We start from the raw sequence: 26718 nt of genomic DNA, 5'->3' as shown, positions 1-26718 counted from the left end.
AATCAGCCATTTAAAAAAAACGTTTAAACAAAATCTACGTTTTCACAAAAATATTAATTTTTTGAAAAATATTTTTTTTTAAATTTTCTAAAAATTTTAAATATTTAAGTTTTTGCTGACTTTCTATATGCAAAATTTCAAACATTTAACATTAATAAAAATTAATTTCCAAAAAAAAATGTTTTTTTTTTCTAAAAATGTTTGATTCTAAAGCAGTATTCGGCATTAAAGTGAGCATGCAACATTAGTAAATGTTTAGCATTGTAATGTTGCATAAACCGAATTTTCTGATTATGATATTGACGATATTCATTCACTTTCGTGTTGTGTACATCCGAATAGTCTATATCGTTCTGTCCCTGATGGTTATAAGAGCGGACTCACTGGATTCTGAATCGAAGGACCAAAATGTATTTTTGTATTTTCTCGTATTTTTTTTTTTGTAAAGGTGCCGTGAAATTATTAAAACTTGCTGTTTAAACATTTTGTTGGGATTTCAACAACACTTGCCCGTGCTGCTGCTACCAGCATACAACTTTTTCTTTGTTATTTATTGCTCTAGCTGATTTTTTCCTCGTTACGTTTAGTGAATTTTTCTTTGTATATTTTCTATGATTTTTTCTTTGCAAAGGCTTGAAATAAAAGAAAAGTTGTAAATCTAGTAATTTTTTCTCAGTTTTTTTTGCAAACCCAAGTAATACTACTTATTTACAGAAAAACTTAAAGAAATAAATTGTGTAAAAAAAAACGACCACAACTAGTATTTTGGTTTCCATTTATAATCAACATTATTACAATTTGAAGTTGTTAGTTTTCTTTATCATTTCGAGTGCTTTCAATATTAGTTTCATGCACTTGTGCTTTGAAATTAAATTTTTGAAATTGATAAAAAAAAAACAACACAACAAGTGAAAAAATACTTGTATGCCATAAATGCGGAGTGATTATAAAACACAAAGTATGTATTTGTTTAAAAGCGTTGTAAAAGTACAAATAATTGTAAATGGATGCTTGTTTTCGTATTGTAAATATAAGAAAAATCAAATTGTTTTGTTTGAGTTGTTGTCACTGAAAAACATTTGTTAATTTTGTATAATTACTTAAAAAAAAAGATAAAGATAAATTGATTTTGTATTGCATCAAAATATGGGTAACAAACCAATTAAAAAAGCGGTCTTATACAATCCTGAAATGTTCTTTTTGTTAACTTATTATAGGGATTTGGGAATCGAACCTTCAACCCATTCTTTAAGAGACGATGACAGCATCTTTTAGGGGTCCTCAATACTTATATTTCTATTATCGCTGGCAAACACATAAAACAGCTGTTTGCTTTTCATTTTTATGAAAACTTAACAAATCATCTACGATACTTAAGTGCTTAACATAAAATTTATGTTTAATTCTCTTCCTGTAATTTAAACATTAAAATCTATTGACTGAATTATACTTATTTGAACAATTTTATTTCTACAACATAAACTTGCTAACAACTTGTGTAAGTACCCACCTAAAATTCTATAAATTCTCCTAAGAATTTTCTTTACTTACTTTAAACTTAATACCCGACTACCACCACCATTATTTGCCACCTTAAACGCTCCGAAACGCCACCTTAAACAGATGTTTAATTATTTAAGACCTCTTTTTATCGGTTCATCGTCATTAAACTTTCCTCCCCTTTGGTGTAGTTCTTTTTAAACTTAATATGGTTCGAATTAATTCCATGTATTTGAATTAGTATTTCTATCTATTCGTATTTATTTTTAAATACACACACTAAAATAAATAAACATTCAACATTTTTCTACTTAAACATCACGTAGAAAAGTAATTTTTTCTCCCAATTCGACAAATAAGAAAAAAAAAACACATGAAAATTAAAACAACATTTTCAAACGGAACATTAATAAAACTAAAACGCTCAACAACTTCATTCAGAAGCCATAAACTTGAAGGGCTTTCCTTGGTAGACACTGAAAGAGATGGGGAAAGGAAGGTGTGTGCGAAAGAAGCCATGAGGAGAGGTGTCGAATATTGCATAGAAATATAATTAGATGCAAGAAACGCAAGAAACAAGACATAACAATAGAAATATGTAGACTATTTTTAAATAAAATCGACAGTCAATTGTATATTTTCAGATTTTAGTAAGACCACAGGCGCATTGAAAGAAATATACTACAGTGGTAGTTAGGGAAATAGCTCAAATTTATTGGAAATAATCTATATAGTATATATATAAATATACAAGCCTGATTTACTCAATCACTCAATCTCTGACTCATCAACGCCCAGTCCAAACGTCTTAAGAGACTGATTCAGAAACACGATAAAAAAACAAATTTTAAATTTTTTTTATGAAAAACACTCAATAATTATTTAAAAACTGAGTGATTTTCAAAAAAAAAAAATTAAAATTATTTTTCTTTCGTTTTTCTGAATCAGGCCTTAAGCTAGAGACTTGAAAATCGGTGCACAGATACCTGTTTCCATGAGCAGATCCACTAAGAAGGATTTCTTTTATGAAATTCCATCGTTAAAAGGGTAAAAACTATTAAAATCTGTAACCTAATATCTCCGAAATTTAGACAGATGGAATCCAAATTCTAGAAGCAAAATAACGTGTGTTATACTTTTTTGATAATTGTACTTTTAAAGGGTAAAACGGGTACAAATCTAATTTTGGTAATTTTGTTAATCTAATTTATTTTCTGAAGTATTAAAGATAGAAATAAAATTAAAATCGAATTGATCTCTTTTTAGTAACATCTCAAATGTTGTGGCCTAATAAGAAAACAAAATTTAACTGATTTTTGGTACTTCTTCTAAACAAAATAAATATTTATATAAAAAATCTGCTCTCCTTCAAAATTATGGTATATAAAATAGGCATTTTAATTGGAAAAACTGATAAATAGTTTCAACCGTTAGGTATTTCCTTAGGAGTGTTTTCTGCGCGAACGAAGCTAGTAAACAATATAATTCTCCTATGTTTCATTTAAATAAAAAACCATAATTTTCACACTAAAATACATAATTTTATTAACACAAAATCTGTCTCTTATCATAATTAACGCCCCTGTTCTGTAAATAGAGTGATTTCGAAAACGGCCCATTTTCAAAATCGAATAATTGACAAATAAATATTTATCAAATAGCTCGATTTTATACATTGAGACAGGTTTGTTTACTCAAAACTAAAACGAAAAAATCATGTGGATTCGATTTACTAAACACCACAATATGTGAATTCTTTTTAAAAAAGAAAACGCTACTAGGTTTCACTTTACAGAACAGGGGATAAATATTTTTATTTCAAACTTCTTTAACATTTAAAACTATTATAAATATTATAATTAATTATTTTACAAAACTACTTTCTTATATTCTATAAAAAAGCTACAATAAAATCTATATTTTTCTTTACAGGTTCCTTCAAAGCCGTTTAAAAACAGTTTAAGGAAATATGCAGCTTCAAATAAAGGCTTAAAGGATTCATTACTTCAAAACTGCAGCAGCTTAAACACTAACATCAACATCAACTAAGCAAATTATATACAGCCAGAAAACTCTTTAAAAGTCAATTAAAACCTGTAAAATACAGAAAATATAACAATAAATTACTTAATATTCATTCAAAATAAGTGTTTTATTTATTTAATATAATAATAAGCCTTTTATTGAAAAACCCTTGAAAATACTTAAATTCCCTTTATAATACTTTAAAAATCCCCAAAAAACCTTTTAAAAATCCTTCATTTACCACCTAAAAGCATTAAATTCCCATTTGAATTACGAAAAGTCGTTACAAATGCAGTTAATATGCCAATTTTGATCTGGCAATGCCTCAAAAGAAATTTGCATTTGATCGCTGATGGCAATGCCTTTTTTCGGCCTAATAACAGCGCCATCTGTTGGGCGGCCAATTTTTTGGTGGTCGATAAAAAATCATGTCGCTCAATAGATGGCGCTGTCACCAGGTCTCTCCAGGGTTGCCATGCTACGTAAATCAGCTAAATTGCGGGATTGTTTTAAACCGCTATATCTCGGGAACCAGTGGACCGATTTGGAAGAAATCTTAGGCTATGGATAGGGGACATATTGATCTATCGAAAAATTTTATTTTCCAGGGTTGCCAGGTTATGGGCATAGGGTAAATATTCAAATTAAACCCGGGGTAATGTAAACATCTAATAACTCCGGAACTATTGGACCTATTAAGAAGGATGATAGGTTCAGGGGTGTGCAGAAATTTGGAGATTCAGGAAATTTTATTTGCCAGAGTTGCCATGTCGTCTGTAATAAAATAAGGCGAAAACCATATGAAAATATGTAATGGGCCATATCTCCTTAACTAGGGCACCAAATTTCATGGAACTTGTTTTCGCATATAGGATACAAAGTGAGCTTTCAAAATATTTAAATTTCCATGGTTGCCAGGTTGTGGTTATAGGATAAATTTTAAAATTTATAAATATACAAAAATTCGGAATTGTTTAAAACTGTTGTATCTCGGGAACCAGTAGACCAATTTAGATGAAATCATAGGCTATGGCTAGGGGGCATATTGATCTATCGAAAAACTTTATTTTCCAGGGTTGCCAGGAAATAAGACAAATATTCCAATCAATCCTGGGGTAATATAAACTTCTAGTAAAACCGGGAATATTGGACCTTTCACGAGGCATGATAGGTCCAGGAATGTGCAGAAATATGGAGATTTAGAAAATTTTATTTGCCAGAGTTGCCATGTCGTCTGTAATAAAATAAGGTGAAAACCATATGAAAATGTGTAATGGACCATATCTCCTGAACTATTGCACCGAATTTCATGGAACTTGTGTTCGTGTATAGAATACATAGTGACATTTCGAAATATTTAAATTGTCATGCTTGCCAGGTTGTGGGTATAGAAGAAATTTTAAAATTTAAAAAGGAGACAAAAATGCGGGCTTTTTTAAAACTCTTATATCTCGAGAAACAGTGACCAATTTGGATGAAATTATAGGCTATGACTAGGCGACATATTAATCTATCGAAAAATTTTATTTTCCAGGGTTGCCAGGTTATGGGTATAGGGTAATTTTTCAAATTAATCCAGGGGTAAAATAACGTTCTAATAACGCGAAAACTATTGGACCTTTTAAGAAGCACGATAGGTCCAGGGGTGTGCAGAAATTTGGAGATTTAGGAAATTTTATTTGCCAGAGTTGCCATGTCTTCTGTAATAAAATAAGAGGTAAACGATATGAAAATGTGTAATGGATCATATCTCCTGAACTAGGGCACCAAATTTCATGGAACTTGTGTTCGCGTATAGGATACAAAGTGAGCTTTCAAAATATTAAATTTCCATGGTTGCCAGGATAAATCTTCAAATTTATAAAGAAATACATTTGCGGGATTGTTTATATCTGAAACCAGTGGACTGATTTGGGTGAAATCATAGGCTATGACTGGGGAACATATTGATCTATCGAAAAATTTTATTTTCCAGGGTTGCCATAGGATAAATATTCAAATATTCTGGGGGTAACATACAATTTAATAACTCCGGGGATATTAAACCTTTTAAGAAGCATGAGTTCCAGGAGTGTGCAGAAATTTGGAGTTTTAGGATATTAAATTTGTCAGAGTAGTATGTAAAAACTCCTGAACTACGACACCAAATTGGCAGGTTACCGTAACATAGCTAACTTGTATTAAATAGTAATTAAATCAAAATAAATACAAATGTATAATGGGCTATCTGTAACTGCTGAATTGGGGAAAAAAATTGTAGGAATGTCCATGAACATTTTTTTGTTAGGGTTGCCAGGTTGTGGGTATATAATCAAATTTATAAATGAAATAATGGGGGATTGTTTCAGAACGCTATATCCTGGGGACGAGTAAACTAATTTGGATGCAATAATAGACCGTGTGTTGGGTTAATATTAATTAGTATCAGTTTACTTTGTGATATAATCTTTTAAATGCTATTTAATTACACATCACTGTTTGTAGTATTTACACGTTCATTTAAAATGCAAATTTGAATTAAATTTATTTTAAATGAATTGGCTGACTATCAATGCATATATTTTTCTTCTGAATGAATAAATAAATGAATGACTGTATTTATAAAAAAAACCAAACAAATATGCAAGTACTAAGGTGTTAATTTTTTATAGACGTTTGAATATTTGTTGTTTCTTATTGTATTTTTTTCTAAATGTGCAGCAACAAATCAGGTCAAATTGGTTAATTTAGATGTGGGTCTAAAAACTGCATTTAATGTAAACAAAATGTTGTAGTAATTTTTCACGTTTTGAAAATAAAAACAGAGAAATTGTAGGTGGTTGAATGGTTTCATTTATTTATTTATTCGAATTGAAAGAAGAAAAAAACTTGAGCGGTGTGTTTTTTTATGGTAAAACTGAATAAATAAACAGGTTTAAATGTATTAAAGCCACATACTGGTTAAAAAATACTTTATAAAATTTACTTTATTCTGGTTGTTTCATTTTCTCTTTAAAGTTTTATTTTCATCTACGTACAACCAGTTGGAGCGAGTGTTTATCGATTCAGAAAGTAGTAAGAATGTTTTAAATAAGAAAATACTTCAAAAAACATAATACTACCCATAAGAAAAAGTATTACAAAAAAGAGAAACATTCCAAAAATATTAAAGAAAAAAAGCAGCAGAGAAATTGTAACACGCGCTGAACACAGTAAAAAGTTTAACGAGCCATGCCACTGCACTGGTGTGTTTCTTGTTTCTTTTTTTTGGACTGCACCATCTTCATACAGATGGATGGGTTGCAAATGTGGCTGCAGCAGTAGCAGCACAAGTTGTAAGAAACAGGAAACTACAGTTACCGTTACAGTGCGAAGTGAAAGAGGAAAGAAAAACAAACGTAACACGTAAAGAAATAAATGAATAAAATGGTCATCATGGTAACGAAACAAAAAAAAAAAAAAACGACAAGAAAAACAAACTTTAAGACCAGTTTTTCTTTTAAGCTCCATTCAAGTTGATCCGATCCTATACACAAAAAAGTCATGTTTTTATAGGGTTTTCTTTAAATTCTTTTCGGCTACTATTTTCTGTTATTTTTTATACTTTAAATACGACCTTAGAACAGATTCTTCTTTTAAAATCGTGCTCACAATTGCAACAACGACTACAAAAGCATGCAGATCTTAAAGAAGATACTGGCTGCAGCAGCCAGCCAGGCAGTGTTAAAGTATTTCCTGCTCTAAAATTGTATTAATTTTCTTTATTTGCAGGCATCTACCAGCCAGTAACACTAGAGATGGTTCAATGGTTGCTGTCTGTAAAAAAAAAATTACAGAATGCCTTTCGAAAAAATCGCCTTACCATCATCATCATCTATAAGCTTATGCAACTTGTGGCAAGTCACGTACAAGACAACATTTTGCGTTTTATGAGCAAAATGCAAGAAATACGAAACAAAATAGTGGCATGATTTTCGTAATTTTTGTTGCGCAAAATTATGAGTGTTTAAAATGAAATTTATGTAAAATATTTTCTTTCACAGAGTAGAGTTTATTTTTTCAAAAATAATTGTATTTGCTTTGGGTTTCAAATGAATCCTTAGGTAAAATTTTACTTTAGGGGTTTAAAGAAGTATATATTTAAGAAAAAACAACAATGCATGGTCATGTTTAAACACGTTCTATGCTTTTTAAAATGTGTGTGATTATGCGTAACGTTTTCGAGCAGCAAAAGTAGGGAAATTGAGTACCACACGAATTGAATCGAGAGGCCTTGAAAGACGATTTGCATGTCCGAAATAATGTTGGAACGCTATAAAAGAAAATAAGTTTTGACCGAATCATTATTTGCGATGAAAAATGGATTCATTACGATAAACCGAAGCGCAAGATACTGCACGTGAAGCCCGGTCATCCAGCCGAAGGTAATGCTTTGTATTTGGTGGGAGCTCGTGTTACAAAAATGAACCCTGTTCGGTTGAAGCGAGCATTTGCCGAAAAACGGCCAATGCAATGACATGAAACCGTAATATTCCATCATGACAACACTCGGCTACATTATGAAATACCTGTTAAAAACTATTTATAATGAAGTGGTTGGGAAGTTTAGCCTAACCCGCCTAATAGTTCAGACCTTGTCCCGTCCTACTACAATTTATTTCGTTCGATGCATAACGCTCTCTCTTGGATGCACTTCACTTTGGAACAGAGTATCCGATATTGGCTTGAATCGTTCTTGGCCTCAAAAGATGAGCAGTTCTTTTAGCTCGGAATCCAAATGTTGCCAGAAAGATGGGAAAAGATCATAGTTAACAGTGGCCAATACTTTAGATAAATTTGTATTGCACAAATGTTTCAAAATAAAAGCTAAAAATTTTAAAAAATACCGCCTTTTCAAGTCATACTCCCAATATTATTAAGTAGGATCCAACAGAAACCGGTTTTTAAAGGCCGCAATTGAACTGAACCTAATGTTCCGACTTGAGCCTAAGACTAGCATGTATTTTCAAGAATTAAAATCAAAAATTTTAGCTCCAAACATTGTCAGGCCATGTCATGTTCCACATGGCATGGAAAGGCTATACCGAAGATAAGTCAAATAAATTGTGCCACATTTTTAACAATAGAACGAAGAAAAAATACGTGCTTTTTATAATTTATCATCGACTAGTTAAATGTTCTGTAAGATGATTTTATGTAATTGTATTATTTATTAGATGCATGCAATTAGAAAATTGAGATCATGCTGCTGACCATGAGTACGTGGTTTTCAATTACATTTAAAGAATTCTTTCTTTTGAAATACTTTTCATCGAAAGTATTCAAATGAAAGTTTATAAGAAATTAGCAATAGCTAAATAAAAAGTCGTCATATAAATATTAAAGAAAAAGAAATAATAGAAAACAACGGATCATTTGTTAATAGTTTCCTGAATTCCACTGAAACACAGTTATCTAGATGACATTCTATACATTTTTGCTAATAAAAGGTTAGTGAAGGTGCGACACATGCCAACTACAATACATGTTACTGAGCTTTAAAGCAAGAACATTTTGTTGGAATTTAACTTGAAAAATATTAGAAAAAATTAAATATTTTGTAAACAAAATACATATGTATGCTTTGAATTTATGTTTAATTTTTACTGGAGAATGCTATTGATATAAAGTCAAGGATGGAATTACAAGGCTTGAATTACACTTGCTTTCAACTTGAATTCCTGTAAAAATGCTTATGTCATAAAGAATTCTACCCAATTTTTTATGACACAGCACAACAATTTGTTTGCATTGCAATGACATAACATAGAGATGACATATCAATCCACAAAACATCGTTTGAGTAGCATGTAGCAATATAGCATGAATTATTTCACTAATAAAGCTTTAGTCAAATTGTATTTGAAAATGTGTTTTTGATGTTTTATTCTTAATACTTTCGATTTTATTTGAAATTATTTATGTAAACATTTACTGTTTTGGAATGGTTTATTTTATTAACCTTTAAAATTTCCCTTGAATTAAGAATTTGCCATTTACGTATTCTTTAAGTTCTTTTACGTAACTTATTTAGTATTTATAAGATCTTTTTTATGCTGCTTTAAATTCTCAATTACAAATTGTTTTCAATTCAAATCAAGATTTACATAAAACTTTGGCAAGGCAGATAACCTTGTACAAGTACAAATAATATTTTTTTTTGTTCTTGCAACTCTATATAAGGCAAACCACAACGAGTGCTTTAATATACTGTGATCAGAAGTGTTAACAGAGAGGAAAAGGAGTGAAGTCATTAAATCAAAAGATTTTAAAATATGGGGCAATGTCTGTTAACCAGAGGCAATGTCAAAAAAATGTTTACCAATAATAATACCAGAACATTTAATATGTTATGAATACCACTAATATGTGGTAAATCAGTGCTAGATCTTTCTGGAAATTGTCTGAAGATGGCGCTGGCATATAAATCTCGACATTCAACTGTAGTATAAAACTAAAATTATAAAAGTAAATGCAATTTTTATTGGTCCAACTGACAAATAAAAAACCTATGCTAATTTTAATAACTTTGCATTCCTTCGCCTTACTGTAAACTTCATTTAAGCACTTATACTGCATGCTGGCAGGCTTTATACACTAAAGACCTGAATGCAATAAACAGACAAACGACTGGCTGCAATTTGTTTCTATAATCCCACATTTAAAAATAACATTGCAATATTGAAATTCAATAAAAATGGCCATAAAAGTAAAACTAAAATCTGCCATAATTCCCAACGCGAAAATATTTTGTATATTGAAAATTCATTTTTGGCTTAAACAAATATTAAACAGAAATAATAAAACATACAAAAGTCTCTTAAAATATAATGATGTTAAACAAATGCTAAAGCTTAAAAACACAACAAATGAGTTCTTTCAACTCTTGGCAGCTCTTGAGAGGATTAACTAGTAGATAAATAGATATGCATGTATTAAAAAAAAAAGATAAATAAATTCATAATTATCTTATGTTCGCCATTTTCAGTAGAGTGAGAGTTCATGTATGGATGTGTTCACATATTTTTTATTTTTTCCTTAAACATAATACTGACCACAGTTTAAGCCATTTTGTTGTTGTTGTTTAATGCATTTATGTTTAGTTTTATGTAACCAAATTTAGGTGCAGTTTTTCTGTGGTTATCTATATAAAATACAGGGTGTTTGCTTCATTTAATTTTTGTTGGAAATTAATAAGACATTCAAAAAAACTCGAAAAAAAAACTTTAAAAGAAACCGCCTTAACATATGTTTTGGCTTAAAATTTAGTTGGTTTTTTTATCTTGACATAAACATTACCCACATAAATGAGGTTTCGTTTAGAAAAAAAGTTTCATTATAATTTAAACAATGTTGGCCATTGTTTATTATGAAAATATGAAAACTTATGAACTTTTCTTTTTTTTCATATTTTGTTATATTTTCATACTATATCTGGATGGTTAAGCAAAATTTATGTATTGAAAAAGTACTTAAAAGAGATTGTTAAAGCAATATTATGAGAGATTAAGGGTATTATATATAATTGAAGGAAATTGAATGAAACTTTTTAGGAGCAAATAATTTGAATTTAATGTAAATTAGTAAAAATAGCTTTGAACGATAAGACTTTACGTGTTACTTTACGAAGAGAAATTACACCCACAGAAAAAATATAGTTGAACTTGTTTACTATAACAATTTAAACATTTTTAGAAGTTTTTCAACAATCTTATGTCACTGTAATTATTTATATGATTGCGATAACCATAATATGTTTATATTACCACTCACCTGTATGTTACCATTGACTGTAGCCATCATATATATAGTTGTAGTAAATAAATATATGTATGTTTACGGCAATCATGTTTATGATTTATCATTATATAATTGTTCCATAACCATAATCAGAGAACAACACAATAAGGTGAATAATTACATCATAAAAATGTTTGCCACAAACATATAATTAATTACAATGATTGCTACAATCATTTGAATGGTAACATAAACATATTATGGTTACCACAATCATAAACATAATTACAGTAACCATAATATTGTTAAAAAGATTTTAGAAATGTTGAAATCATTATGGTAAACATGTACATATTTTCCCTGCGTGAAAATTCTTTAAACAATAGGAATATCAACAATGTTCTTACAAATTATCATATAAGAGAAAAAAAAATACAATCAATATCTGATCAGATTACAATATAGAACAAATGTGGATTTATGCCGAACACTAGTTTATATACAAATGCATTCCTGATTAAAAAAACGCCATCATCGAAAGTTAGGGGACTCTCCACCATCTATTTCAATGGTAAAAAGTGATTAACTGAATTTCGTCGGGGTTGTACCATAACAAGAGAGGTTCAGATATTGGATAACCGGATAATCCAAGTCCTTAAGGTGGCCAATGCTAAAAACCATAAATTGGACTTGTAACTGGTAACTTTTCCGTTTTCTCCAGTTATATCCCTTAGCGCCTTTTACCTAAAGAAATTAATAGGGAGTAATTTAAATATTACATTTAGATTACCTATTTTAAATATTTTGAGAAAACCTCTTAGTTGAAAGGAATAACAAAAATTGGAAAAACAAAGGACTTAATGTAAAGTCATAAATGAAGACTATGTTATGAAATAAAATGCTTCTTTGGGCTGCCAGCAAAATTACCAAAAAAGTTTGAAGACCTAGAATTAAAATTGTTGTAAAACTCAACAAAAGCTAGCAAAATCATTGGGATCTGCTACTCAATCAGCAATTTCAAAACATTAGCGAGCAGCAGGATTCATCCAAAAAAGGGAAATTGGGTATCATACGAATTGAAGCCGAGAGACCTTGAAAGACAAAATGTCCGAAATGTTGCTTGAACGCTATAAAAGAAAAATCATTTATGCACCGAATCATTACCTGCGATGATAAATGGATTCATTAAAATAACCCGAAGCATAAGAAATCGTATGTGAAGCCCAGCCAACCTGCCGAAGCGACTCTAAAGCCAAATATACATGGCTCTGTATTTGGTGGGATCAAAAGTCCTATCTATTATGAGCTGATGAAATCTGACCAGACCATTATAGGGAACCCGTAACGAACGCAACTGATACTTTTGAAGCGAACGCAACTGATTCGTTAGAATGCAGTGGTTGGGAAGTTTTGCCTCACCCACTTTATAGTCCAGACCGTGCCCCTTCCGACTAATATTTGTTTCTATCAATGCAGAACGATCTCTCTGGGATATCCTTCACTTTGGAACATAGTATCCGATGAGCAGTTATTTTGACTCGGAATCCATATGTTGCCAGAAATATGGGAAAAGGTCATAGCTAACAATGGGCAATGCTTTGAATAAATTTAAAAATAAAAGCTAAAAATTTTAATAAATTTTAATCGCATTTTTAAGTCATACACCCAATATTTTATTCAAAAAGTTACGAAATTTTCAAATTGAACTCCTAGCTTAATCTTTCTACAGATACTTTTTAACATATTCATTTTTAAATAAAGTTTCTCCTCTCGACTGTCAAATTTGCATCTGCATTTTTCTCAATGTAAAATAGTTGCATTACAAATTACGATTGACCAGTGATCCGGGGGTGAACATGATCGGTTATATACCCGAAAAAAACATGAAAGTCAACGAAGTATATAGAAAATTACAAAAATTAACTGGACAAAATAAATCCATATAGACCACATTTCATATTCTTACTATACCCAACACTCTTTAAATCAAAAATGTTGACAAATCTTTTTTCTTGTGGGTCAAAGTATGTGGGAAATTAAGCAGAAACATAAACAATTTCCAGCTGGTTTAATTGACACATATATTCAGTTACATATTCACAAAAACTTTTATTTAATATTTATTTGAATCTTTCTAATTGTTTTACATATTCAATGTTAATAAAGTTTCTCCTCTTTAATATTTCTACATAACTATCAAGTAATATGATCTGCCACCTTTCAAAAACTCCGAAACATTCTACAATATAAAACAATAATTAACATAAGTTTATTAAAAAAAAATTTCATTCCCCCTCATTATCAAGCCAATATTGACATCTGTCAAATTAATAAAAAAAATCAACAAAATTCAAAGTTAATATTTATTTAAAAATGGTTGCAGTATTGACTCTCTCAAGGTGTTTCATCTCTAATACTCGGTCGCTCGTATATATATAAGCAACAAAACTGTTTATAACACACAGTTTAAGTTGATGCATGTAGACATGCATGCATGACTGCATTCATTAGATTGACTTTAAACGCAATCAATAAAATTGTATGTCTGTCTGTCTATCAGTCAGTCAGTTTGAGTGTCGGTCTATGTATGAAGGAAAATCAAAATAACAGCACTCAAAAAAGAAAAACAACCGGTTTGATTAACATTGAATGTATTGAATGGATTTACGTGAAGATAACCCGCTCATACATTTACATACAAATTCATTTACATACTACAAATTAATAGCCGTTATTTATGAGTAAATTAAATATTAAGAACTTTATAATACATAGTTACTGCCACTTTAAATAAAATTATTAAATTTTTTTTATTTTTAAACCTAAAAAACCTTCAAATGAAAGTATGAGAAATCTGCCCACTCGGAAAATTTTCTTTTTATATTGAAATTCTGTAGGATTTTCAATAGATTTTATTACCCAAAATTTTGGCTTATTAAATTGATTGGTAAAATGTATGTATTTTGTTTGAAAATTAATAAGTTGGCGTTTAAATCAATGCTTCTCATTAGATTTATGCATGTTTTGTAAACAAATCACGCCAACTCTTAAATAAATAACTACGCTTTTTTTCATCCAAAAAAAAAAAAACATTTTTGTTAATTTATTTCCATAATAAAATAACTTTTTATTTAATTTATTATTTGTATGTATTCGTTTCGTATGTGTGGAGTAGATAGTTTATGTTTTTTAATGTTGGTTTGGCTGACTGACTGACTGGTTGTTGGTTGGTTAGTTGGTTTAAGGCGTTTGTTTGGGTTTCAGTGGGTGTTAAAATTGTTGTTTGTTGTTTAGTTGTAAGCTAAATTGGCCTAAAACATAAATTGATATTATAAATTTAAAGGCTTAATAAATCTTAAACACAACTGACAAAAAAAACCTACGAAATTTATTGAAAACTTGATATACATACATTCAAAGTTATAAGAAATTTTATTTCCTTTTTTTTTGGTTTCTTAAATAATTGTTGTATTGAATTTATGTTGGAGGTTTTTTAATTTATGATACATATGGGTATTTTTCTAAAAGACATCATGCTGAGTAAGATTTTCTTACTTCATTAGGCCCTAAGCCTAGGCAAAGCAAACAACAAAAAAGCAGAGGAAGACGTGGCAGAAGATTCACAGATAATAAACTGATAAAGTTTTATGTTTTTGTTATTTGGGAGCAACTTCCGTTTGCCAAAACACATAAACCTTATACAAAAAATTATTATAAACAACTTTGTTTTTACCAGTTTTCCTGACTCATATATTTTAAGAATCATTTGTAATTACGTTCTCTACTTTTCATAAAAGATTTTTTACTTTTTGTCGGCAGATATTTACTGGGTTTTGCTTGCACACGTGTTAATATGTGAGTTTGAGTCCCACACACTTTTCCTGGGCTATTGCCGCTGCCTTTTGATTTCTTATTAAGGCATTTAACAAGTCCACCATATAAAGTCATCATTATGTATGAGTTGTCTAAGAATATGATGGTTTTGAAATGAACAAAAAAATTATTGTAATCAAAATTCATGACATGTTCTGAGTGCTTCTGAAATTATAGAAATAATAAAAATAATAATCGCAAAGTAATTGTAATTATAAATATTTATAATGTCTTGATTTCGTAACATAGCAGAAAATTCTTAATCTTTCAGACTTGCATGAAAGAACAGTGGGCTAAAAGATGAACTTTATAAACAGATAAAAGTAAATTTTAGATTACCGAGATATCAATATGTGCTTAAAGTTACACATTTTGTGAAATTTTGCAATATATCAAGAAATTAAATCGTGAAAGGATATTCATGGAAATGTTTAAATGGCTCAACGTGGCAAATGTGTAAGTTATATAAAGGAAATCAGAGGAAAGCAAAGCAATTTTTTGTGTAGATGTATTATGGAATGATGTTCTATAAAAAGGAGACTTTTTGACTTTTGCTAACATTACCTAATGATGGCATTTAACTCTTTTTCAGAATTATGAAAAAAATGCAAAACTTTGTTAAAGTTTACACACATAATTGACCAATACATAAGGTCTATTTTGATTCCATATTATAGATGAAGATATTGCCTTTAAAATTTCATAGGTAAGATTTTTCTTTCAGTAGCTCAAATAAGTTCTTTCGGATAAAATTCAGAAAAATTGAAAACTCATCTGTTTCAAAAACGAATGCAGTTTTGTGTGAGGTTAGGATAAAAAAAAATGTTACAAAATTTTGAGCTCGATCGGTTAAAAATTGGCACGAGGGTTAAAGTTCGTGAAAACAGTAAAAGTGTTTTCCAATTTAATATGAAAGAATCGAAATGTGTACATAATTTTCTTTGTAATGAGATATAAAAGACAAAAATTGGTTAAAAAATTTTAAAGTTATTAAAAATTCCGCAGGCCATTAACGTGTCTCAGGCCACTAGAACAAGAAATATAGGAATAAAACTAACATATTTTGAGAAATATTAAAATAAAAGCTCATTTTTACTTAAAATTTTTACTTAAAATAGTTACTGCAGTTTCAAAACTCCATTTTCAAATTTTTAAAAATTTTGTTAAACAAATTTCAGAATTTTTTGATCATTTTTTGATCATTGCATTTATTGTGAACATAATAGGAAATAAAAATATAAAAAAAAAGATGACAATACCTAATACAGATTTTCCGTACCTGCGATTTAAATTTTGCGATTTTCGGGAAAAACTAATTTGTTGGCCATATTTTGGCGAATGATACGAATTTCCTTACTGTTATGAATTTTAACTAAAACCTATACCCATGGTAGGCGTTCATATTGTTCAGGTTACGATGATTTTCGTAAAACAACCCGAATGTGAATAAAAGAGCGTAATAGAGCGTAAAAATACACAAATTTCATTCAGTTTCTTGATGTTGTTGTGGATATTTTATTCTTTAAATGCTTCTTTTTGCCTACCAATGACCTATACAGAATATTATAGGCCAGATAGTTCTAAATATACTCTGAAAGTTTTACTAAAGGCGGACAATGTTACATCGTGAAGGTCAAAGGTAAATATTTGGAATTTTTAATGTAAAGATAGCGAAATGTTATATATTTTTTGGCCGATTTTGATGAAACTTAAGAAAAATATAACATGAAGTCTAGTATTTGTTATAACAGCACAAAATGGATATTAACCCTTAATGGCACTTGGAGTTAAAATAACACTCAACTTTGAGTGGCAGGAGAATATATAAGTTTGTCTTTCCGTTTGTAATTTCTACATTTTTCATTTGTGTATATAAAGTGTATATATTCTAGATCGTTATAGATAGCGAATCGATATAGCTTTGTCCGTCTGTATGTTGAAATCAATTTTCCGTAGCCCCCAAATAACCTACATACGTATATGGCTCGGATATCAATATTTCCGCTATAGTAACGGTTCGGTTTAAAATCAAGAAAATCGACCCACAAATATCTGAGATACATATATGCAAAATACCACGACTACCTCGATTTTTGTATTCATATCTGGATTACTATAATAATATATACAATATGGATTTCTACACGCAGAGAAAAAATATAGTTGGGCATGGTTACTGTAACCATTTCAATATTGTTACAAGTTTTATATCTATATTATAGTCACAGTAACCATCTACATGATTGTGGTAACCATAATATGGTTAATTTACGATTCACATGATTGTATCAACCATATATATGGTTACAGTAAACAAATATATGTTTGTGACAACCATTCATATGATGAAAGACTTATCATATTATGGTGCTCTCGGCTTAAGGCTTATCATAATCTAAGAACAACATATGATAAAATTATTCATCATAAATATGGTTGCCACAAACATATATTTGTTTACTGTAACCATATATATGGTTGATATAATCATGAATCGTAATCTAACCTTATTATGGTTACCACAATCATGTAAATGGTTACTGTGACTATAATATTGTTAAAAATCTTGTAACACTATTTAAATGGTTACAGTAACCATGCCCAATTATATTTTTTCTCTGCGTTTAATGACAGACACTTCAAAGACCTTTCCAAAGACGTATATAACGCTATAGTAATTCGGACCTACAGAGGGTCAAAATCGTGAAAAATATTTTTTAATCCGATTTTTTTAAAAAAAAAAATTTGAACTAACAATATTTTTTCCGCAAAAAAAAAAGTTTTTTAAATTTAAAAAAAAAAATAAATATTTAAATATTTTTATGAACACAGACAGAATCTGAATTTATTCTTTTTATAGAAAATATCTAATTATTTTAAATATTTGATCAGAAATTGATCAGTATTTCTCTTAAGGAAAAATTTGATTAGACATTTTATTGGGAGATATTTTGGTTTTTAATTAGGGATCCATTTATTGTTACGCTACGACCATCGTCGGTATTCTTCTTAGGTTCTGGTTTCAGTTTTATTTAGAATAGTATTCAAGATCATTACCAGTAAGTACTTATACCGATGGGATTTACTTTTACAATCTTTACACCCACTGTATTCCACACCATCATTGTTTATTTATTTGAACATTTATTTTTTCAACAACGTTGGGAAGTTGCCACTATTAAAAGTGCTTTTAATACGTGCAGACAAGTAGTTTAAATAATGATGTGTATAAATTTTTAATGAATTTTATTAAACAAAAAACCGCTCACACACATGAACACGACGACCATACAGGTATAAATATTATGAAATAATATTATCAAGAATATCATTAACTCATCATTAATATTTTGACAGTGATAGCAGTATTTAACGATTAAAATAATTGAAAAAAAAACTACTTAAATTTACAAATCAAAATAAATAAAATAACATATTTGCATATATGTAAATTACAAACATAAAAAAAACAAAAATAAATATGTTATTTCTTAATAATTATTTTGATATTTCTATTTCCAGTTTTCTTCGGGTAATAGAATAATTTATGCCATTTCTACAATACTGCTTTTTATGACTAATAAAATTTAATGAAGTATAACAAAAATTGTTAATGTCACAAGGAAAAAAACACAACCACCCCACACTCTTTACGCCCTTTCGATTTAACACTCACTCTCTAACACTTCCCTTTTGGGTTGATGTATCTCAATTGTTAAGCCTGTGTGAATATTGAGGAAAAATTAGCAAAGAAAAAAATGTGTAATTCATTTACTTCGTGTTCTTTTGTAGAAAAGTCTTGGTAATAATCAAAATTTATATGGAAATTATGAAGGCTCATTAGATTCTTCATAAAAAAACCCAGGAAATAATCTTATTATGGTAAAATGATTATTAAGGCATATACATACATTAAGTGAAGTTTGGTTGATGTTTTTTTGAAATGTTAAAAGGATAATAAGGGAATAAAGAGTAAATAATTTGGTTACGGGAAGTGTAAATTCCTCTGAGCTTTTAGGAATATGTTTGAATATGTTTGGTAAAAAGAATATTCTAAGCAGTAACTTGTGTGGTAAAGAGGTGATACTGAAGGTAAAATCCTTAAGATTCTTATAATAAAGCACAATAATTTTATCAGGAGAGAAACAAAGTTCACTGTACCCTAAAACGCAAATCAATTATTTATTTATACCATATTTATTTGCAAAGCCCACTGTTTAACAATTCTCCACTTAAAATCAAAAAAACTCTTACGCATTTCATAATCATTTTGCTATTAATATAAGACAATTTTGTCTCGTTTCCAATTCACAAAACACCAGCTATCGATTATTGTCAATTTAGCCGTTCTAGCGAAAACAAAAAACCAACGTTATCAATATAATTTCAATTGTTGAGAGTGTTTTTAAGGCTTGTACCACACGTATTTACCATTATGTTCTAATCTACCTTATTTTTATACAATTTCATTTTGGTTTTAACTGCAACTAATTTGCTGTGTAGTTCTTATCTCCAACCATACACATGAAAAGGCAATTTGAGGTAAAATTCAACAGCACAAACACAAATAATTTAATAATTTTTTTTATCTATCTCTTTAGTGACAATTTCAAAACTATAGTGAGGTATTTAGGTTTTTGTGTCCACTGTAATGTTGGTATCTACTACGTAAACAAAGAAAATAGTTTATTTGTATTCGATAAATGGGTTTAACTGGGGTAGACGTCGTCGTAAAGTTGTCACTTTTAGTTAAATTGTGATTAATTGGTTTTCCATGGTAAGCAATGAAAGTGTGATCAAAGTTCACAAATATTTATTAATTTGGTGCAAAAGGTGGCAATTTTTCTTACCAGAGCCTTAAACATGTTTTATTGCCTCATAATGTTTAAGAATTTTAAAGAATTCTGTTTGGAAAATGTAACAAAATCCTATCTAAATTGTTATTAGGAAACATGTATTTGAATGTTGTTATTTAGATAGAAAAATTTCATTATTTTTCAAATTTGATAAGAAATTTATTATTTTGTTTATTGTTAAGGAAAAGCTTAATCAGAAACTGATCAGTGTTTTCTTAGGAACTATTTGATCAGTAATTGATAGTATTTTTTTGTAAAACTTGGATCAGAAACTGATCAGTCTTTATTTTTCGGAAGAATTTAATCGGAAACTATACAGTTTTTTCTTTAGGAATATTATTATTTTTTTTTTCTATTTTATCCAAAACTGATCAATTATTTTTTCTATAGGAAATCTTTTATCGGAAACTGATCAGTTTTTTTCTTAAGGAAAATAAAACTGATCAGGTATTTTTGCAATACGAAATAATTTGAGCATAAAATGATCGGTTTTTTTTTTAACATAGGAAACAGGTGATTAGTAAACTGATCATTTTTTTCTATAGGAAAAATTTTGTCGAAACTGAACGTTTTTTTAGAAAAATTTTTATCAGAAACTAATCAGAAATTAATTAAGACTTTTCTTCAGGAAAAATTAGATCAGTTATTGATCATGTTTTTTTTAAGAAAAATTTATAAAAAAACTGATGAATTTATTTCTTTAAGAAAATAAGATCATATTTTTTTAGAAATAGTTTGATCAGAAACGAATCAGTTTTTTTTCTATAGATAAAATTTTATCAACGGATCAGGTATTTTTGCAATACGAAAAACTAGATCAGTTTTTTTCAATAGAAAAAATTTTGTCAGAAACTGATCATTTTTTTTTAGGAAAATTTTTATCAGAAACAGGAAAAATTAGATCAGATATTGATCATATTTTTTTTTTAAGAAAAATTTATAAAAAACTGCTCAATTTATTTCTTTAAGAAAATAAGATCAGTTTTTTTACGAAAAATTTTATCAGAAACTGATCAAGTTTTTCTTAGGAAAAGTTAGATTAGAAACTGATCAAGATTTTTCTTAAAAAAAAAAACTAGATCAGATCATGTTTTTCTGTAGGAAAAATTTTTTTAAAGACAAATCGATCAAAAACTTATAATATTTATTCAGGTCCCCCAATTCCGAAAAGTTTTAATATAAAAAAGAAAATTGTAAAATAAAATATTTTTTGACCTGTTTTTTTCTATAAAAAATAGATAAAAAAGTTTAATTTTTGGGGAAAAATTTATCAGAAACTGCACATTTATTCTTTAGGAATAACTGATCAGAACCCGATCGTGTTTTATTTATCAGAATCTGATATTATTCTTTATTGAAAATTTATTAGAAAAATATCATCTTTTTGTAGAAAAATTAATCAGAAACTGATCGTGGTTTTCGCCATGGAAAATGTATCAAAAACAGTTAAGAAACATATTTTTTAAGGGAAAATTGAGCAGTAAATGATAAATTGTGTCTTAATGAAGATTGATCATTGACTGATCATGTTTATCTCTAGGAAATCATTCTCAGAAACATATCATTTTATTTTCTAGGAAGAATTGAGCAGTAAGTTTACTTTATATTATCACTAAGAACATTTAATTTGAACTTTTTGTCCCAAATTATTCTTATTCCACATCACTGTGCTGACATCTACCATCAGAAACTTATCAATATTTCGATTTACAAATACAAATATAGACACAGACATATTGTATAAATAGAAAATAGAAGAAACACAAAAAAAATCAGAAAATGTTGTAACAATTTAATGGGTAATCAAGCATAAATAAATATGAAACTTTGTAGTTCCATTCGGCACCAGTATCTACAGAAGAGAGCCGAGCAGCAAGACAAGCAATAATAATGGTTTTTAGATGACATCATTAAATGCGTATTAAAGATACAATTTAAAATTACTTCAAAGATTTATAAACGATTGCCAGTTTTTTATGTTTAGTTCTTAAAAAAGCTCTAAGATTTGTGTGTGATACAAAAAGAAATAAAATGGGTAAAAAAAATAATTTCAAATGAACAAAATTAAACAGAAATCATACCGCTATTACGGGGAATTAGTGCTATTTATTTTATTTCGTGTAAAAATTTTTTATATACACATTTCCAACACAATAAGTTTGTTAATTATTTAAAAGTAAATAATTTCATGACGATTTGTTTATTATTTTTTTTATATAAAACACATAATGATATTTTTTAGTTATTGTAATTAATTTTTCTTTTTTTTTGTTTATTTTGATTTTTGTAGACTTTGTATGAGTTTTATTTATATTTTATAATTTTTTTCTGTATTTATTCTTGTTTTTTTCAAAAATTTGTTCTTGTTCTCAAAACATAAAAAATCACAGACCGTAACTTTTTCTTTTGAAGAGTATGATTTTTCTATTTGTTTAATTTCTAATACTTTTTTCTAGATTTTCCCCCTTTAGCTGTTGATTTTCATTTTTTAGTTTTTGTTTATTTTTCTTTTTTTCAACTTTTAGAAATTATTTTACAGTGAGTAACAAAATATTTAGATTTTGAATAAAATCTAACAACATTTTTACAAGAAAAAATTTTGTAGAAAAAATCATTTTCAAAAATACCTATATTTTTTTTTTTTTAATTTTTTAAGTTTTTAATTTAATTCACTTTACTTCATTGCAACTAACAATTACAATTCAAATGTGAAAATTGTAATGCGTTTTTAATAAAACCAATTTTTTATGGCTAAAATTACTTTATTTTATGTTTATGGTTATAATATTATGCTGTATTTATTAGACCCCAGCGAACGTCTAGTTCAATGACTCATTTTTTGTTTTGCTTTTTTCATTTCATGTTTAGTTTTTTTTATTATTTCGTTTTTTTTTGCAAATTCATTTCAATTTCTAAGAAATAAACAAAACAAAAAGCCAAATAGGTATGTGATTTTTTATGTTTTTGTTTTTACAAAAATTATTCATAGTCCAATCCATATGAATACATAATAAATATGTATTAAAAAATATTAAATTACTTTTACAAATAAATTAAGCAATTTTTGTTTAACTTTAAACAAGAATTAAATACAGAAAGAAATTGTCTATTATTGTATTATTATTAAAAAAATTATAATAATAAAAGTCAATTTATTTATAAAAAAAAATCATTTGTTGAATTTTTTCAAAAACATTTACGCAATTAAAATACAATTGCATTGCACAAACGGTCTGTACGGTCAATAACAAATAGTATTTATGTTCACAACAACAAAATAAAACATAGTATTGTTGTTTTTGTTGTTTGTATTTTAATTGTTTGTTTGGCAGACGTCATTTTAAAATCTCTACACTCATATACTACATACATATATATTTTTAATAACAACAACTACGAGTACTGCTACAACTACAATACATTCATACTAGCAATGTTTATACATATATGTAGATATGTTGTTGTTTTTGTTTTGTTATTAAATATTTATTGCAATGCAATACTTTGACTCCTCTCCTTACCCCACTTCCCCACTACGTTTTTATAAATACTCACACACACACTGTTGTTGTAATATAAAGTAAATAATAAAAACAACAAAATACACATAGAGTAAGTAGCGAGGAGAGCTGTATAACGGATTGGAGTTTGCAGAGTTAGAAAAGGAATTAATTCTCTAAATGGAGTTTTCTTTTAAAGCGAATTTGGTTTAATTACATTTTAAATATTCAGTTTTTCTTTTATTTATTAGGAATTTCCTATGTTATTTGTCTATAATTTAATTTAAATATTTTGCTATTGGGAATACCCAAATAAATAAATTACATTTAAAATTGTAATTTAACAACTAAATGAAAAATATTATTTTCCCAGCATCTTAAGAAAAAATATTTACCAATAAATTTTTAAATATTTTATATAACAATATTTTTATTTTTTTACACAACTTTCAAAAACCAAAGATGCAAATACTTAAGTCATAAACATGTTTTACCATTTAAGTTATGGTCTTAATTCAAGCACGCTTCGGTGTTAAACGTCATCCAGGTCAACAGTGATTCGCTGTTATTTGAAATTTATTCGATTCGGAACAATGTTTGTAAAATTTTTTGCAAATAGGCTGTTAGCGAGATCTGACCTGATATTGAAAGATAGGCAATATTATTAGTTAGAATTAGTTGTACTTCAATAGAACAGAAAGATTTTTTTGGATACAGTGAAGTTTACTATCGCTCGTGATCAGAGATTTGAATTAGTTTTTCAATTTGTACACATAAATCTTAATTTAAACATTAATTAAAATGACCTGATTTCATTCCATAAAACCATTACTCAAAAATTAATTTAGAAATTTTTGATTTTTTGTTTGTTTTCCATATAAACTATCATTTGACGACGGGATTTAGGAAAAGAGATCCTCAATTTTTTTAGCTTCAAAAAGTTTTACATATTTTAGTAGAATTTCTATAATTTTGAATTCCTCAATTTCAATTATAATTTTCTAAATTTTAAATAGAATTTCTGAACTTCATATTGATATTCTCAATTTAATTTGGATTTTTTTTTAATTTCAATTTCATATTCTCAATTTCATTTGGAAAATTCCCACAAACAAAATTTTGAAAAATTTTAAAAAATTGTTTTTGTTTTATATACAAATTCTGAACCGAACAACTGCACCAAAATTCAAGATTTTCATAATTTTGTATATAAAACAAAAAGAAATTTTTAAAATTTTGTTTTTGCTATTCACATAAATATCACTTTGGTGACGTGACTTATAAAATTAGGGGCTTAATTTTTTGTTTATTCAAATCTAATCGAAACTGAAAACATTTTAAGCCTTATTTTCTAAATCCCGCCATCAAGTGATAGTTTATATTTTTTTAATAAAATCAGAAAATTAAACAAAAAGAAAACGTTAAATTGATTTGAATTAAAGAAAAATTAGTTGATTCAATATGGTATTAATGCTTAAGAAGAAGAATGAATTCAATCGGTTTGAAGTAGTTAAGAATTAAAATTGCGACTTAATTCGTAATTAATGATTTTATGGAATACAAAGGAATTCAAATTTACTTTGATTTTGAGAATTGAATTGAGAATTCTCTGAAATAGAGTTCATTCAACTACATAATTCTTAATTGAAATTGAGAATATTATATTTGTTATTGAAAAAATTCCAAATTAAATTGCTAATTTCTAATTTTAATTGGAAATTTTTTCTAATGAAATTGAGAATATGAAGTTGAAATTGAAAAAATCCAAATTAAATTAAGAATATCAATTTAAAATTGAGAAATTCCATTTAAAATTGAAAAAAATTACAATTGAAATTCAGAAATAACTAATTATTTCGAATTTGCTTAATATAATTTGTAACTCTCTTGATTAAAATTTGAAATTTTCCATTTTATTTGAAATTATTGCAATTTCAATTTAATAACTTAAAATGGAAATTCTCAATTTCACAAGGAATTTTATAAACTTCAATGAAAAATTTTGTAGTAAATGATCATTTCTGAATTCAATTTGAAAACATTTAGTGCACACTTATTATTTTAACCTTTTAAAAAAGAATGAATAAAAATTATGTAAAAAACGCTTTTCAAATGGATTTTAATTAAAAACAAATTTAACAATTAAATAAGTAATTACTTCGATAAAGAATTCAAAAGCATTATAGAACTACTAATGCTAATTGGAATACCACAATTTATTTGTGAGAAGACTGGAGAAATAATGAAAAAAATAAGAGAGCTATATTCGGCTGTGCCGAATCTTCACCAAATTATACTTCAAAATACAAATTTTAAATATTTTTAGGTAAACAAAAAATTTTTTTTTTCCAAAATTGTTTATTTCATATCTTTGAAAAAAAAAATTTTTCGAATTGTTATTTTAAAATTTTTTGTTTTTTAAATCTTTTTTGGTGAAAAAAAAAATTCGGGTTAAAAATATTTTTTCCGATTTTGACTCATTATAGGTCCAACTTACATGCTTACTAAATAGAAAACTTTCCGAAAGCATGTTTGACAGAATTATTGAAGATTTGGATCCCGAAGATATCTGGGGTCTTCAGAAAATTGATTTCAACAGACAGACGTACATGGCTTAATCGAATCCGCTATATATAAGGATCCAGAATATATATACTTTATAGGGTCGGAAAATTATATTGTGGAAATTACAAACGGAATGACATACTTATATATACCCTTCTCACGAAGGTGAAGGGTATAAAAACTGCGAAAAAAATACGGAATATTTTCTTTAACAAAAATGAGAGCTCTCACAATTCAGTTGCTGGAAGAGACTTGAAGCACTTAATTTATTAAAAATTACACTAATGCTAATTATTTGGGACTAATATACCACCAAATGTACTAGAAAGTGCTTAATATTTATTTAGAAACTAAATTTCAATTGAATTTATCAATGAGATTTTTTACGAATGAAGTGTGTTGTTTTGAAATTCCCTAGTTTGAAGTGAATGGAGTATTTAAAAGACAATATAGAGGACTGTCACACATGGTTTCAATTCCCAAGTTATTATTCCTATCGATTTTGTTTTAGCTTCTTTAGATTCCGATTGAATTTGGTAATTTCAAATGATTTAATAATTATGTTTTCCCGATTTTGATTTGTACATTAAAACAATGGTCAATTCCATTTAGAAAACTGAACTGGATTCATTCTGAAATAA

At 27.9% G+C, this 26718-nt stretch overlaps 1 protein-coding gene across 6 annotated transcripts in view; it reads right to left on the bottom strand.

The window, feature by feature from the left end:
- spri (sprint) overlaps positions 1 to 26718 on the bottom strand; it is a 352783-nt gene that overhangs the window by 176836 nt on the left and 149229 nt on the right. The window lies entirely within an intron of this gene.

Source organism: Calliphora vicina, chromosome 4 (assembly GCF_958450345.1).
Source record: "Calliphora vicina chromosome 4, idCalVici1.1, whole genome shotgun sequence".
Lineage (NCBI taxonomy): Eukaryota > Metazoa > Arthropoda > Insecta > Diptera > Calliphoridae > Calliphora > Calliphora vicina.
This window is presented reverse-complemented; position numbering and strand designations above follow the sequence as displayed.